This window comes from Hyla sarda, chromosome 1 (genome assembly GCF_029499605.1).
Source record: "Hyla sarda isolate aHylSar1 chromosome 1, aHylSar1.hap1, whole genome shotgun sequence".
Classification (NCBI taxonomy): domain Eukaryota; kingdom Metazoa; phylum Chordata; class Amphibia; order Anura; family Hylidae; genus Hyla; species Hyla sarda.
The window spans coordinates 322,476,439-322,489,135 of NC_079189.1; the positions used below are offsets into that span (position 1 = coordinate 322,476,439).

The window sequence follows — 12,697 nt, forward strand, 5'->3', positions numbered from 1 at the left end:
TCTCTGGGTGGGTGGCAGTCAGCCACCCATACATACATACATACAGCACAGGCTAAACCCACATCATCACTTAAAAAAAGGACAGGCGACCATTGCACTCTGATGGAGCATTTAGCAATGCAATCCATAGCCTGGCTTTTGCCTGAACCCCCATCACTCCTCCTCTTGCATATAAGACAATATTTCAGATCTGCATATGAAAACAACACGCCTACCTTTGTTGCACATAGCTGCCTGCCTGTCTCTAGTTACCCCACTGGCTGTAGCTGCGTCCCTTCCGACATGGAATAACACCAACTGTAACGATAAACTGAAAATTAACAGTATAAACCTGCATCATTTTGGACTCTGGTATTTGCTGAATCCGGGTGACCTGACAATCGATGGTGGTGCCGCTGGTGATTCTGGCCTTCTTGGAATCTGTTGGGCCTATGTGTTAGCTCACACATCACTTGGGTATCCATGGTAACTACCACAACATGGTCATCTGCAGTTTACATCTAGCCCGTGGCATTGAATGGCATTTTAAAAGTGCTAAGGGTCCTGGTGCAATAATCCTCCCATGAGGATCAGCCTCAACGGCTTTGTAGATTGCACTCATGTCAGCAACTCCATATACATTTTTTTTTCTTCATGCTTCTTTCTTCATCCTTTTTTCTTTCTGTCATTCAGACTTTCATTCATTCGATCTCTCTCACTCACTTGCTTTAACTCATTTGTTCTCACTCACTCACTCACTCATTCAATCACTCACTCACTCATTCACTCTCACTCACTCTCACTCTCTCACTCACTCGCTCACTAAGTCAGTCTCTCTCTCTCTCTCTCTCTTTTTCTTTTTATATATATTTTTTTCCGTCTTCTTCTTCTTCTTCTTCTTCAGACCCTGTCATAGCACTAATGCCTTTCCAATACCACCAGCAGATGGAGACACTCCATTGCAACATTGGTTGTGAGCAGCAGTTTCTAAAAACAAATGCCTCATGGCGGATTTCCCATCCATCAATGGATGGTAAATTTTGTTTTTATCATTCACTGACCACAGAAACCAATGCATGGTCAAGCAACAGCAATGACACACCCTTGTGTATAGGCATGAGACCCTCATGTCATTTAACAGGATTCAGCACCACCCACAAGACAGCTACCTGTCATGTCATGTCAAACCTGCACAGGTGTGCTAGATTATTATTATTTAGTTTTATTTTATTTTTTTACACCAATCAGTGTGCAAACATGGTCATTAAAACGCTAAATGAATAGACGTTCATAAACCAGTCAGTGCAACTCATCATTTTGGTCTCCAATTCTCAAACTCAAATTCTCACCCACGGAGGATTAAATGAGAATCTTTCTTGTTTAACACTGGAATGGGGTGGTGCACTGTTCACTACCCGAAGATACTGCCACATCGGGTCAATGCATAGGGCGACAGAAGCAAGCTTCCAAATCAGCTCCCTTTCTCAAAAATCCATTTAATTTATGGTCCCCAGATAGGGAACGTATGTATCAGTATGTGCTCACAAGTCACCCAAGTGCAAGTATTCACACAAAAAAAAACGTGCCTCAGGATGCGATCTGTCGCAAGATCCTTTCTTTTTTTACACTTGATCTAAGCCAAAAGGCCTAGAGGGGATAACCGGGAAAGGGGTGGACCCAACCATGTCCCCTTCATGAGCACTCACATTACTCATAGGAATGGAAGGAAGGCTGGCAGCCAACCAGACTCCCATACACTCTCTGGGTGGGTGGCAGTCAGCCACCCATACATACATACATACAGTACAGGCTAAACCCACATCATCACTTAAAAAAAGGACAGGCGACCATTGCACTCTGATGGAGCATTTAGCAATGCAATCCATAGCCTGGCTTTTGCCTGAACCCCCATCACTCCTCCTCTTGCATATAAGACAATATTTCAGATCTGCATATGAAAACAACACGCCTACCTTTGTTGCACATAGCTGCCTGCCTGTCTCTAGTTACCCCACTGGCTGTAGCTGCGTCCCTTCCGACATGGAATAACACCAACTGTAACGATAAACTGAAAATTAACAGTATAAACCTGCATCATTTTGGACTCTGGTATTTGCTGAATCCGGGTGACCTGACAATCGATGGTGGTGCCGCTGGTGATTCTGGCCTTCTTGGAATCTGTTGGGCCTATGTGTTAGCTCACACATCACTTGGGTATCCATGGTAACTACCACAACATGGTCATCTGCAGTTTACATCTAGCCCGTGGCATTGAATGGCATTTTAAAAGTGCTAAGGGTCCTGGTGCAATAATCCTCCCATGAGGATCAGCCTCAACGGCTTTGTAGATTGCACTCACGTCAGCAACTCCATATACATTTTTTTTTCTTCATGCTTCTTTCTTCATACTTTTTTCTTTCTGTCATTCAGACTTTCATTCATTCGATCTCTCTCACTCACTTGCTTTAACTCATTTGTTCTCACTCACTCACTCACTCACTCAATCACTCACTCACTCATTCACTCTCACTCACTCTCACTCTCTCACTCACTCGCTCACTAAGTCAGTCTCTCTCTCTCTCTCTTTTTCTTTTTATATGTATTTTTTTCCGTCTTCTTCTTCTTCTTCTTCAGACCCTGTCATAGCACTAATGCCTTTCCAATACCACCAGCAGATGGAGACACTCCATTGCAACATTGGTTGTGAGCAGCAGTTTCTAAAAACAAATGCCTCATGGCGGATTTCCCATCCATCAATGGATGGTAAATTTTGTTTTTATCATTCACTGACCACAGAAACCAATGCATGGTCAAGCAACAGCAATGACACACCCTTGTGTATAGGCATGAGACCCTCATGTCATTTAACAGGATTCAGCACCACCCACAAGACAGCTACCTGTCATGTCATGTCAAACCTGCACAGGTGTGCTAGATTATTATTATTTAGTTTTATTTTATTTTTTTACACCAATCAGTGTGCAAACATGGTCATTAAAACGCTAAATGAATAGACGTTCATAAACCAGTCAGTGCAACTCATCATTTTGGTCTCCAATTCTCAAACTCAAATTCTCACCCACGGAGGATTAAATGAGAATCTTTCTTGTTTAACACTGGAATGGGGTGGTGCACTGTTCACTACCCGAAGATACTGCCACATCGGGTCAATGCATAGGGCAACAGAAGCAAGCTTCCAAATCAGCTCCCTTTCTCAAAAATCCATTTAATTTATGGTCCCCAGATAGGGAACGTATGTATCAGTATGTGCTCACAAGTCACCCAAGTGCAAGTATTCACACAAAAAAAAACGTGCCTCAGGATGCGATCTGTCACAAGATCCTTTCTTTTTTTACCCTTGATCTAAGCCAAAAGGCCTAGAGGGGATAACCGGGAAAGGGGTGGACCCAACCATGTCCCCTTCATGAGCACTCACATTACTCATAGGAATGGAAGGAAGGCTGGCAGCCAACCAGACTCCCATACACTCTCTGGGTGGGTGGCAGTCAGCCACCCATACATACATACATACAGCACAGGCTAAACCCACATCATCACTTAAAAAAAGGACAGGCGACCATTGCACTCTGATGGAGCATTTAGCAATGCAATCCATAGCCTGGCTTTTGCCTGAACCCCCATCACTCCTCCTCTTGCAAATAAGACAATATTTCAGATCTGCATATGAAAACAACACGCCTACCTTTGTTGCACATAGCTGCCTGCCTGTCTCTAGTTACCCCACTGGCTGTAGCTGCGTCCCTTCCGACATGGAATAACACCAACTGTAACGATAAACTGAAAATTAACAGTATAAACCTGCATCATTTTGGACTCTGGTATTTGCTGAATCCGGGTGACCTGACAATCGATGGTGGTGCCGCTGGTGATTCTGGCCTTCTTGGAATCTGTTGGGCCTATGTGTTAGCTCACACATCACTTGGGTATCCATGGTAACTACCACAACATGGTCATCTGCAGTTTACATCTAGCCCGTGGCATTGAATGGCATTTTAAAAGTGCTAAGGGTCCTGGTGCAATAATCCTCCCATGAGGATCAGCCTCAACGGCTTTGTAGATTGCACTCATGTCAGCAACTCCATATACATTTTTTTTTCTTCATGCTTCTTTCTTCATCCTTTTTTCTTTCTGTCATTCAGACTTTCATTCATTCGATCTCTCTCACTCACTTGCTTTAACTCATTTGTTCTCACTCACTCACTCACTCACTCATTCACTCTCACTCACTCTCACTCTCTCACTCACTCGCTCACTAAGTCAGTCTCTCTCTCTCTCTCTCTCTCTTTTTCTTTTTATATATATTTTTTTCCGTCTTCTTCTTCTTCTTCAGACCCTGTCATAGCACTAATGCCTTTCCAATACCACCAGCAGATGGAGACACTCCATTGCAACATTGGTTGTGAGCAGCAGTTTCTAAAAACAAATGCCTCATGGCGGATTTCCCATCCATCAATGGATGGTAAATTTTGTTTTTATCATTCACTGACCACAGAAACCAATGCATGGTCAAGCAACAGCAATGACACACCCTTGTGTATAGGCATGAGACCCTCATGTCATTTAACAGGATTCAGCACCACCCACAAGACAGCTACCTGTCATGTCATGTCAAACCTGCACAGGTGTGCTAGATTATTATTATTTAGTTTTATTTTATTTTTTTACACCAATCAGTGTGCAAACATGGTCATTAAAACGCTAAATGAATAGACGTTCATAAACCAGTCAGTGCAACTCATCATTTTGGTCTCCAATTCTCAAACTCAAATTCTCACCCACGGAGGATTAAATGAGAATCTTTCTTGTTTAACACTGGAATGGGGTGGTGCACTGTTCACTACCCGAAGATACTGCCACATCGGGTCAATGCATAGGGCGACAGAAGCAAGCTTCCAAATCAGCTCCCTTTCTCAAAAATCCATTTAATTTATGGTCCCCAGATAGGGAACGTATGTATCAGTATGTGCTCACAAGTCACCCAAGTGCAAGTATTCACACAAAAAAAAACGTGCCTCAGGATGCGATCTGTCGCAAGATCCTTTCTTTTTTTACACTTGATCTAAGCCAAAAGGCCTAGAGGGGATAACCGGGAAAGGGGTGGACCCAACCATGTCCCCTTCATGAGCACTCACATTACTCATAGGAATGGAAGGAAGGCTGGCAGCCAACCAGACTCCCATACACTCTCTGGGTGGGTGGCAGTCAGCCACCCATACATACATACATACAGCACAGGCTAAACCCACATCATCACTTAAAAAAAGGACAGGCGACCATTGCACTCTGATGGAGCATTTAGCAATGCAATCCATAGCCTGGCTTTTGCCTGAACATCCATCACTCCTCCTCTTGCATATAAGACAATATTTCAGATCTGCATATGAAAACAACACGCCTACCTTTGTTGCACATAGCTGCCTGCCTGTCTCTAGTTACCCCACTGGCTGTAGCTGCGTCCCTTCCGACATGGAATAACACCAACTGTAACGATAAACTGAAAATTAACAGTATAAACCTGCATCATTTTGGACTCTGGTATTTGCTGAATCCGGGTGACCTGACAATCGATGGTGGTGCCGCTGGTGATTCTGGCCTTCTTGGAATCTGTTGGGCCTATGTGTTAGCTCACACATCACTTGGGTGTCCATGGTAACTACCACAACATGGTCATCTGCAGTTTACATCTAGCCCGTGGCATTGAATGGCATTTTAAAAGTGCTAAGGGTCCTGGTGCAATAATCCTCCCATGAGGATCAGCCTCAACGGCTTTGTAGATTGCACTCATGTCAGCAACTCCATATACATTTTTTTTTCTTCATGCTTCTTTCTTCATCCTTTTTTCTTTCTGTCATTCAGACTTTCATTCATTCGATCTCTCTCACTCACTTGCTTTAACTCATTTGTTCTCACTCACTCACTCACTCACTCAATCACTCACTCACTCATTCACTCTCACTCACTCTCACTCTCTCACTCACTCGCTCACTAAGTCAGTCTCTCTCTCTCTCTCTCTCTTTTTCTTTTTATATATATTTTTTTCCGTCTTCTTCTTCTTCTTCTTCAGACCCTGTCATAGCACTAATGCCTTTCCAATACCACCAGCAGATGGAGACACTCCATTGCAACATTGGTTGTGAGCAGCAGTTTCTAAAAACAAATGCCTCATGGCGGATTTCCCATCCATCAATGGATGGTAAATTTTGTTTTTATCATTCACTGACCACAGAAACCAATGCATGGTCAAGCAACAGCAATGACACACCCTTGTGTATAGGCATGAGACCCTCATGTCATTTAACAGGATTCAGCACCACCCACAAGACAGCTACCTGTCATGTCATGTCAAACCTGCACAGGTGTGCTAGATTATTATTATTTAGTTTTATTTTATTTTTTTACACCAATCAGTGTGCAAACATGGTCATTAAAACGCTAAATGAATAGACGTTCATAAACCAGTCAGTGCAACTCATCATTTTGGTCTCCAATTCTCAAACTCAAATTCTCACCCACGGAGGATTAAATGAGAATCTTTCTTGTTTAACACTGGAATGGGGTGGTGCACTGTTCACTACCCGAAGATACTGCCACATCGGGTCAATGCATAGGGCGACAGAAGCAAGCTTCCAAATCAGCTCCCTTTCTCAAAAATCCATTTAATTTATGGTCCCCAGATAGGGAACGTATGTATCAGTATGTGCTCACAAGTCACCCAAGTGCAAGTATTCACACAAAAAAAAACGTGCCTCAGGATGCGATCTGTCGCAAGATCCTTTCTTTTTTTACACTTGATCTAAGCCAAAAGGCCTAGAGGGGATAACCGGGAAAGGGGTGGACCCAACCATGTCCCCTTCATGAGCACTCACATTACTCATAGGAATGGAAGGAAGGCTGGCAGCCAACCAGACTCCCATACACTCTCTGGGTGGGTGGCAGTCAGCCACCCATACATACATACATACAGCACAGGCTAAACCCACATCATCGCTTAAAAAAAGGACAGGCGACCATTGCACTCTGATGGAGCATTTAGCAATGCAATCCATAGCCTGGCTTTTGCCTGAACCCCCATCACTCCTCCTCTTGCAAATAAGACAATATTTCAGATCTGCATATGAAAACAACACGCCTACCTTTGTTGCACATAGCTGCCTGCCTGTCTCTAGTTACCCCACTGGCTGTAGCTGCGTCCCTTCCGACATGGAATAACACCAACTGTAACGATAAACTGAAAATTAACAGTATAAACCTGCATCATTTTGGACTCTGGTATTTGCTGAATCCGGGTGACCTGACAATCGATGGTGGTGCCGCTGGTGATTCTGGCCTTCTTGGAATCTGTTGGGCCTATGTGTTAGCTCACACATCACTTGGGTATCCATGGTAACTACCACAACATGGTCATCTGCAGTTTACATCTAGCCCGTGGCATTGAATGGCATTTTAAAAGTGCTAAGGGTCCTGGTGCAATAATCCTCCCATGAGGATCAGCCTCAACGGCTTTGTAGATTGCACTCATGTCAGCAACTCCATATACATTTTTTTTTCTTCATGCTTCTTTCTTCATCCTTTTTTCTTTCTGTCATTCAGACTTTCATTCATTCGATCTCTCTCACTCACTTGCTTTAACTCATTTGTTCTCACTCACTCACTCACTCAATCACTCACTCACTCATTCACTCTCACTCACTCTCACTCTCTCACTCACTCGCTCACTAAGTCAGTCTCTCTCTCTCTCTCTCTTTTTCTTTTTATCTATATTTTTTTCCGTCTTCTTCTTCTTCTTCTTCAGACCCTGTCATAGCACTAATGCCTTTCCAATACCACCAGCAGATGAAGACACTCCATTGCAACATTGGTTGTGAGCAGCAGTTTCTAAAAACAAATGCCTCATGGCGGATTTCCCATCCATCAATGGATGGTAAATTTTGTTTTTATCATTCACTGACCACAGAAACCAATGCATGGTCAAGCAACAGCAATGACACACCCTTGTGTATAGGCATGAGACCCTCATGTCATTTAACAGGATTCAGCACCACCCACAAGACAGCTACCTGTCATGTCATGTCAAACCTGCACAGGTGTGCTAGATTATTATTATTTAGTTTTATTTTATTTTTTTACACCAATCAGTGTGCAAACATGGTCATTAAAACGCTAAATGAATAGACGTTCATAAACCAGTCAGTGCAACTCATCATTTTGGTCTCCAATTCTCAAACTCAAATTCTCACCCACGGAGGATTAAATGAGAATCTTTCTTGTTTAACACTGGAATGGGGTGGTGCACTGTTCACTACCCGAAGATACTGCCACATCGGGTCAATGCATAGGGCGACAGAAGCAAGCTTCCAAATCAGCTCCCTTTCTCAAAAATCCATTTAATTTATGGTCCCCAGATAGGGAACGTATGTATCAGTATGTGCTCACAAGTCACCCAAGTGCAAGTATTCACACAAAAAAAAACGTGCCTCAGGATGCGATCTGTCGCAAGATCCTTTCTTTTTTTACACTTGATCTAAGCCAAAAGGCCTAGAGGGGATAACCGGGAAAGGGGTGGACCCAACCATGTCCCCTTCATGAGCACTCACATTACTCATAGGAATGGAAGGAAGGCTGGCAGCCAACCAGCCTCCCATACACTCTCTGGGTGGGTGGCAGTCAGCCACCCATACATACATACATACAGCACAGGCTAAACCCACATCATCACTTAAAAAAAGGACAGGCGACCATTGCACTCTGATGGAGCATTTAGCAATGCAATCCATAGCCTGGCTTTTGCCTGAACCCCCATCACTCCTCCTCTTGCATATAAGACACTATTTCAGATCTGCATATGAAAACAACACGCCTACCTTTGTTGCACATAGCTGCCTGCCTGTCTCTAGTTACCCCACTGGCTGTAGCTGCGTCCCTTCCGACATGGAATAACACCAACTGTAACGATAAACTGAAAATTAACAGTATAAACCTGCATCATTTTGGACTCTGGTATTTGCTGAATCCGGGTGACCTGACAATCGATGGTGGTGCCGCTGGTGATTCTGGCCTTCTTGGAATCTGTTGGGCCTATGTGTTAGCTCACACATCACTTGGGTATCCATGGTAACTACCACAACATGGTCATCTGCAGTTTACATCTAGCCCGTGGCATTGAATGGCATTTTAAAAGTGCTAAGGGTCCTGGTGCAATAATCCTCCCATGAGGATCAGCCTCAACGGCTTTGTAGATTGCACTCATGTCAGCAACTCCATATACATTTTTTTTTCTTCATGCTTCTTTCTTCATCCTTTTTTCTTTCTGTCATTCAGACTTTCATTCATTCGATCTCTCTCACTCACTTGCTTTAACTCATTTGTTCTCACTCACTCACTCACTCACTCAATCACTCACTCACTCATTCACTCTCACTCACTCTCACTCTCTCACTCACTCGCTCACTAAGTCAGTCTCTCTCTCTCTCTCTCTCTTTTTCTTTTTATATATATTTTTTTCCGTCTTCTTCTTCTTCTTCTTCAGACCCTGTCATAGCACTAATGCCTTTCCAATACCACCAGCAGATGGAGACACTCCATTGCAACATTGGTTGTGAGCAGCAGTTTCTAAAAACAAATGCCTCATGGCGGATTTCCCATCCATCAATGGATGGTAAATTTTGTTTTTATCATTCACTGACCACAGAAACCAATGCATGGTCAAGCAACAGCAATGACACACCCTTGTGTATAGGCATGAGACCCTCATGTCATTTAACAGGATTCAGCATCACCCACAAGACAGCTACCTGTCATGTCATGTCAAACCTGCACAGGTGTGCTAGATTATTATTATTTAGTTTTATTTTATTTTTTTACACCAATCAGTGTGCAAACATGGTCATTAAAACGCTAAATGAATAGACGTTCATAAACCAGTCAGTGCAACTCATCATTTTGGTCTCCAATTCTCAAACTCAAATTCTCACCCACGGAGGATTAAATGAGAATCTTTCTTGTTTAACACTGGAATGGGGTGGTGCACTGTTAACTACCCGAAGATACTGCCACATCGGGTCAATGCATAGGGCGACAGAAGCAAGCTTCCAAATCAGCTCCCTTTCTCAAAAATCCATTTAATTTATGGTCCCCAGATAGGGAACGTATGTATCAGTATGTGCTCACAAGTCACCCAAGTGCAAGTATTCACACAAAAAAAAAACGTGCCTCAGGATGCGATCTGTCGCAAGATCCTTTCTTTTTTTACACTTGATCTAAGCCAAAAGGCCTAGAGGGGATAACCGGGAAAGGGGTGGACCCAACCATGTCCCCTTCATGAGCACTCACATTACTCATAGGAATGGAAGGAAGGCTGGCAGCCAACCAGCCTCCCATACACTTTCTGGGTGGGTGGCAGTCAGCCACCCATACATACATACATACAGCACAGGCTAAACCCACATCATCACTTAAAAAAAGGACAGGCGACCATTGCACTCTGATGGAGCATTTAGCAATGCAATCCATAGCCTGGCTTTTGCCTGAACCCCCATCACTCCTCCTCTTGCATATAAGACAATATTTCAGATCTGCATATGAAAACAACACGCCTACCTTTGTTGCACATAGCTGCCTTCCTGTCTCTAGTTACCCCACTGGCTGTAGCTGTGTCCCTTCCGACATGGAATAACACCAACTGTAACGATAAACTGAAAATTAACAGTATAAACCTGCATCATTTTGGACTCTGGTATTTGCTGAATCCGGGTGACATGACAATCGATGGTGGTGCCGCTGGTGATTCTGGCCTTCTTGGAATCTGTTGGGCCTATGTGTTAGCTCACACATCACTTGGGTATCCATGGTAACTACCACAACATGGTCATCTGCAGTTTACATCTAGCCCGTGGCATTGAATGGCATTTTAAAAGTGCTAAGGGTCCTGGTGCAATAATCCTCCCATGAGGATCAGCCTCAACGGCTTTGTAGATTGCACTCATGTCAGCAACTCCATATACATTTTTTTTTCTTCATGCTTCTTTCTTCATCCTTTTTTCTTTCTGTCATTCAGACTTTCATTCATTCGATCTCTCTCACTCACTTGCTTTAACTCATTTGTTCTCACTCACTCACTCACTCACTCAATCACTCACTCACTCATTCACTCTCACTTACTCTCACTCTCTCACTCACTCGCTCACTAAGTCAGTCTCTCTCTCTCTCTCTCTTTTTCTTTTTATATATATTTTTTTCCGTCTTCTTCTTCTTCTTCTTCAGACCCTGTCATAGCACTAATGCCTTTCCAATACCACCAGCAGATGGAGACACTCCATTGCAACATTGGTTGTGAGCAGCAGTTTCTAAAAACAAATGCCTCATGGCGGATTTCCCATCCATCAATGGATGGTAAATTTTGTTTTTATCATTCACTGACCACAGAAACCAATGCATGGTCAAGCAACAGCAATGACACACCCTTGTGTATAGGCATGAGACCCTCATGTCATTTAACAGGATTCAGCACCACCCACAAGACAGCTACCTGTCATGTCATGTCAAACCTGCACAGGTGTGCTAGATTATTATTATTTAGTTTTATTTTATTTTTTTACACCAATCAGTGTGCAAACATGGTCATTAAAACGCTAAATGAATAGACGTTCATAAACCAGTCAGTGCAACTCATCATTTTGGTCTCCAATTCTCAAACTCAAATTCTCACCCACGGAGGATTAAATGAGAATCTTTCTTGTTTAACACTGGAATGGGGTGGTGCACTGTTCACTACCCGAAGATACTGCCACATCGGGTCAATGCATAGGGCGACAGAAGCAAGCTTCCAAATCAGCTCCCTTTCTCAAAAATCCATTTAATTTATGGTCCCCAGATAGGGAACGTATGTATCAGTATGTGCTCACAAGTCACCCAAGTGCAAGTATTCACACAAAAAAAAACGTGCCTCAGGATGCGATCTGTCGCAAGATCCTTTCTTTTTTTTACACTTGATCTAAGCCAAAAGGCCTAGAGGGGATAACCGGGAAAGGGGTGGACCCAACCATGTCCCCTTCATGAGCACTCACATTACTCATAGGAATGGAAGGAAGGCTGGCAGCCAACCAGCCTCCCATACACTTTCTGGGTGGGTGGCAGTCAGCCACCCATACATACATACAGCACAGGCTAAACCCACATCATCACTTAAAAAAAGGACAGGCGACCATTGCACTCTGATGGAGCATTTAGCAATGCAATCCATAGCCTGGCTTTTGCCTGAACCCCCATCACTCCTCCTCTTGCATATAAGACAATATTTCAGATCTGCATATGAAAACAACACGCCTACCTTTGTTGCACATAGCTGCCTGCCTGTCTCTAGTTACCCCACTGGCTGTAGCTGCGTCCCTTCCGACATGGAATAACACCAACTGTAACGATAAACTGAAAATTAACAGTATAAACCTGCATCATTTTGGACTCTGGTATTTGCTGAATCCGGGTGACCTGACAATCGATGGTGGTGCCGCTGGTGATTCTGGCCTTCTTGGAATCTGTTGGGCCTATGTGTTAGCTCACACATCACTTGGGTATCCATGGTAACTACCACAACATGGTCATCTGCAGTTTACATCTAGCCCGTGGCATTGAATGGCATTTTAAAAGTGCTAAGGGTCCTGGTGCAATAATCCTCCCATGAGGATCAGCCTCAACGGCTTTG

General features: G+C 43.5%; 7 pseudogenes; all 7 read right to left on the minus strand.

The window, feature by feature from the left end:
• Positions 1–1,373: 1,373 nt before the first annotated feature.
• Positions 1,374–1,637, minus strand: LOC130339111 (U2 spliceosomal RNA; annotated as a pseudogene).
• A 1,466-nt stretch (positions 1,638–3,103) lies between these two features.
• LOC130341878 (U2 spliceosomal RNA) lies at positions 3,104–3,367 on the minus strand (annotated as a pseudogene).
• Positions 3,368–4,820: 1,453 nt separating this feature from the next.
• LOC130339122 (U2 spliceosomal RNA) lies at positions 4,821–5,084 on the minus strand (annotated as a pseudogene).
• Positions 5,085–6,554: 1,470 nt separating this feature from the next.
• Positions 6,555–6,818, minus strand: LOC130339133 (U2 spliceosomal RNA; annotated as a pseudogene).
• Positions 6,819–8,282: 1,464 nt separating this feature from the next.
• On the minus strand, positions 8,283–8,546 carry LOC130339144 (U2 spliceosomal RNA; annotated as a pseudogene).
• Positions 8,547–10,016: 1,470 nt separating this feature from the next.
• On the minus strand, positions 10,017–10,281 carry LOC130340014 (U2 spliceosomal RNA; annotated as a pseudogene).
• A 1,468-nt stretch (positions 10,282–11,749) lies between these two features.
• Positions 11,750–12,014, minus strand: LOC130341000 (U2 spliceosomal RNA; annotated as a pseudogene).
• Positions 12,015–12,697: the final 683 nt, after the last annotated feature.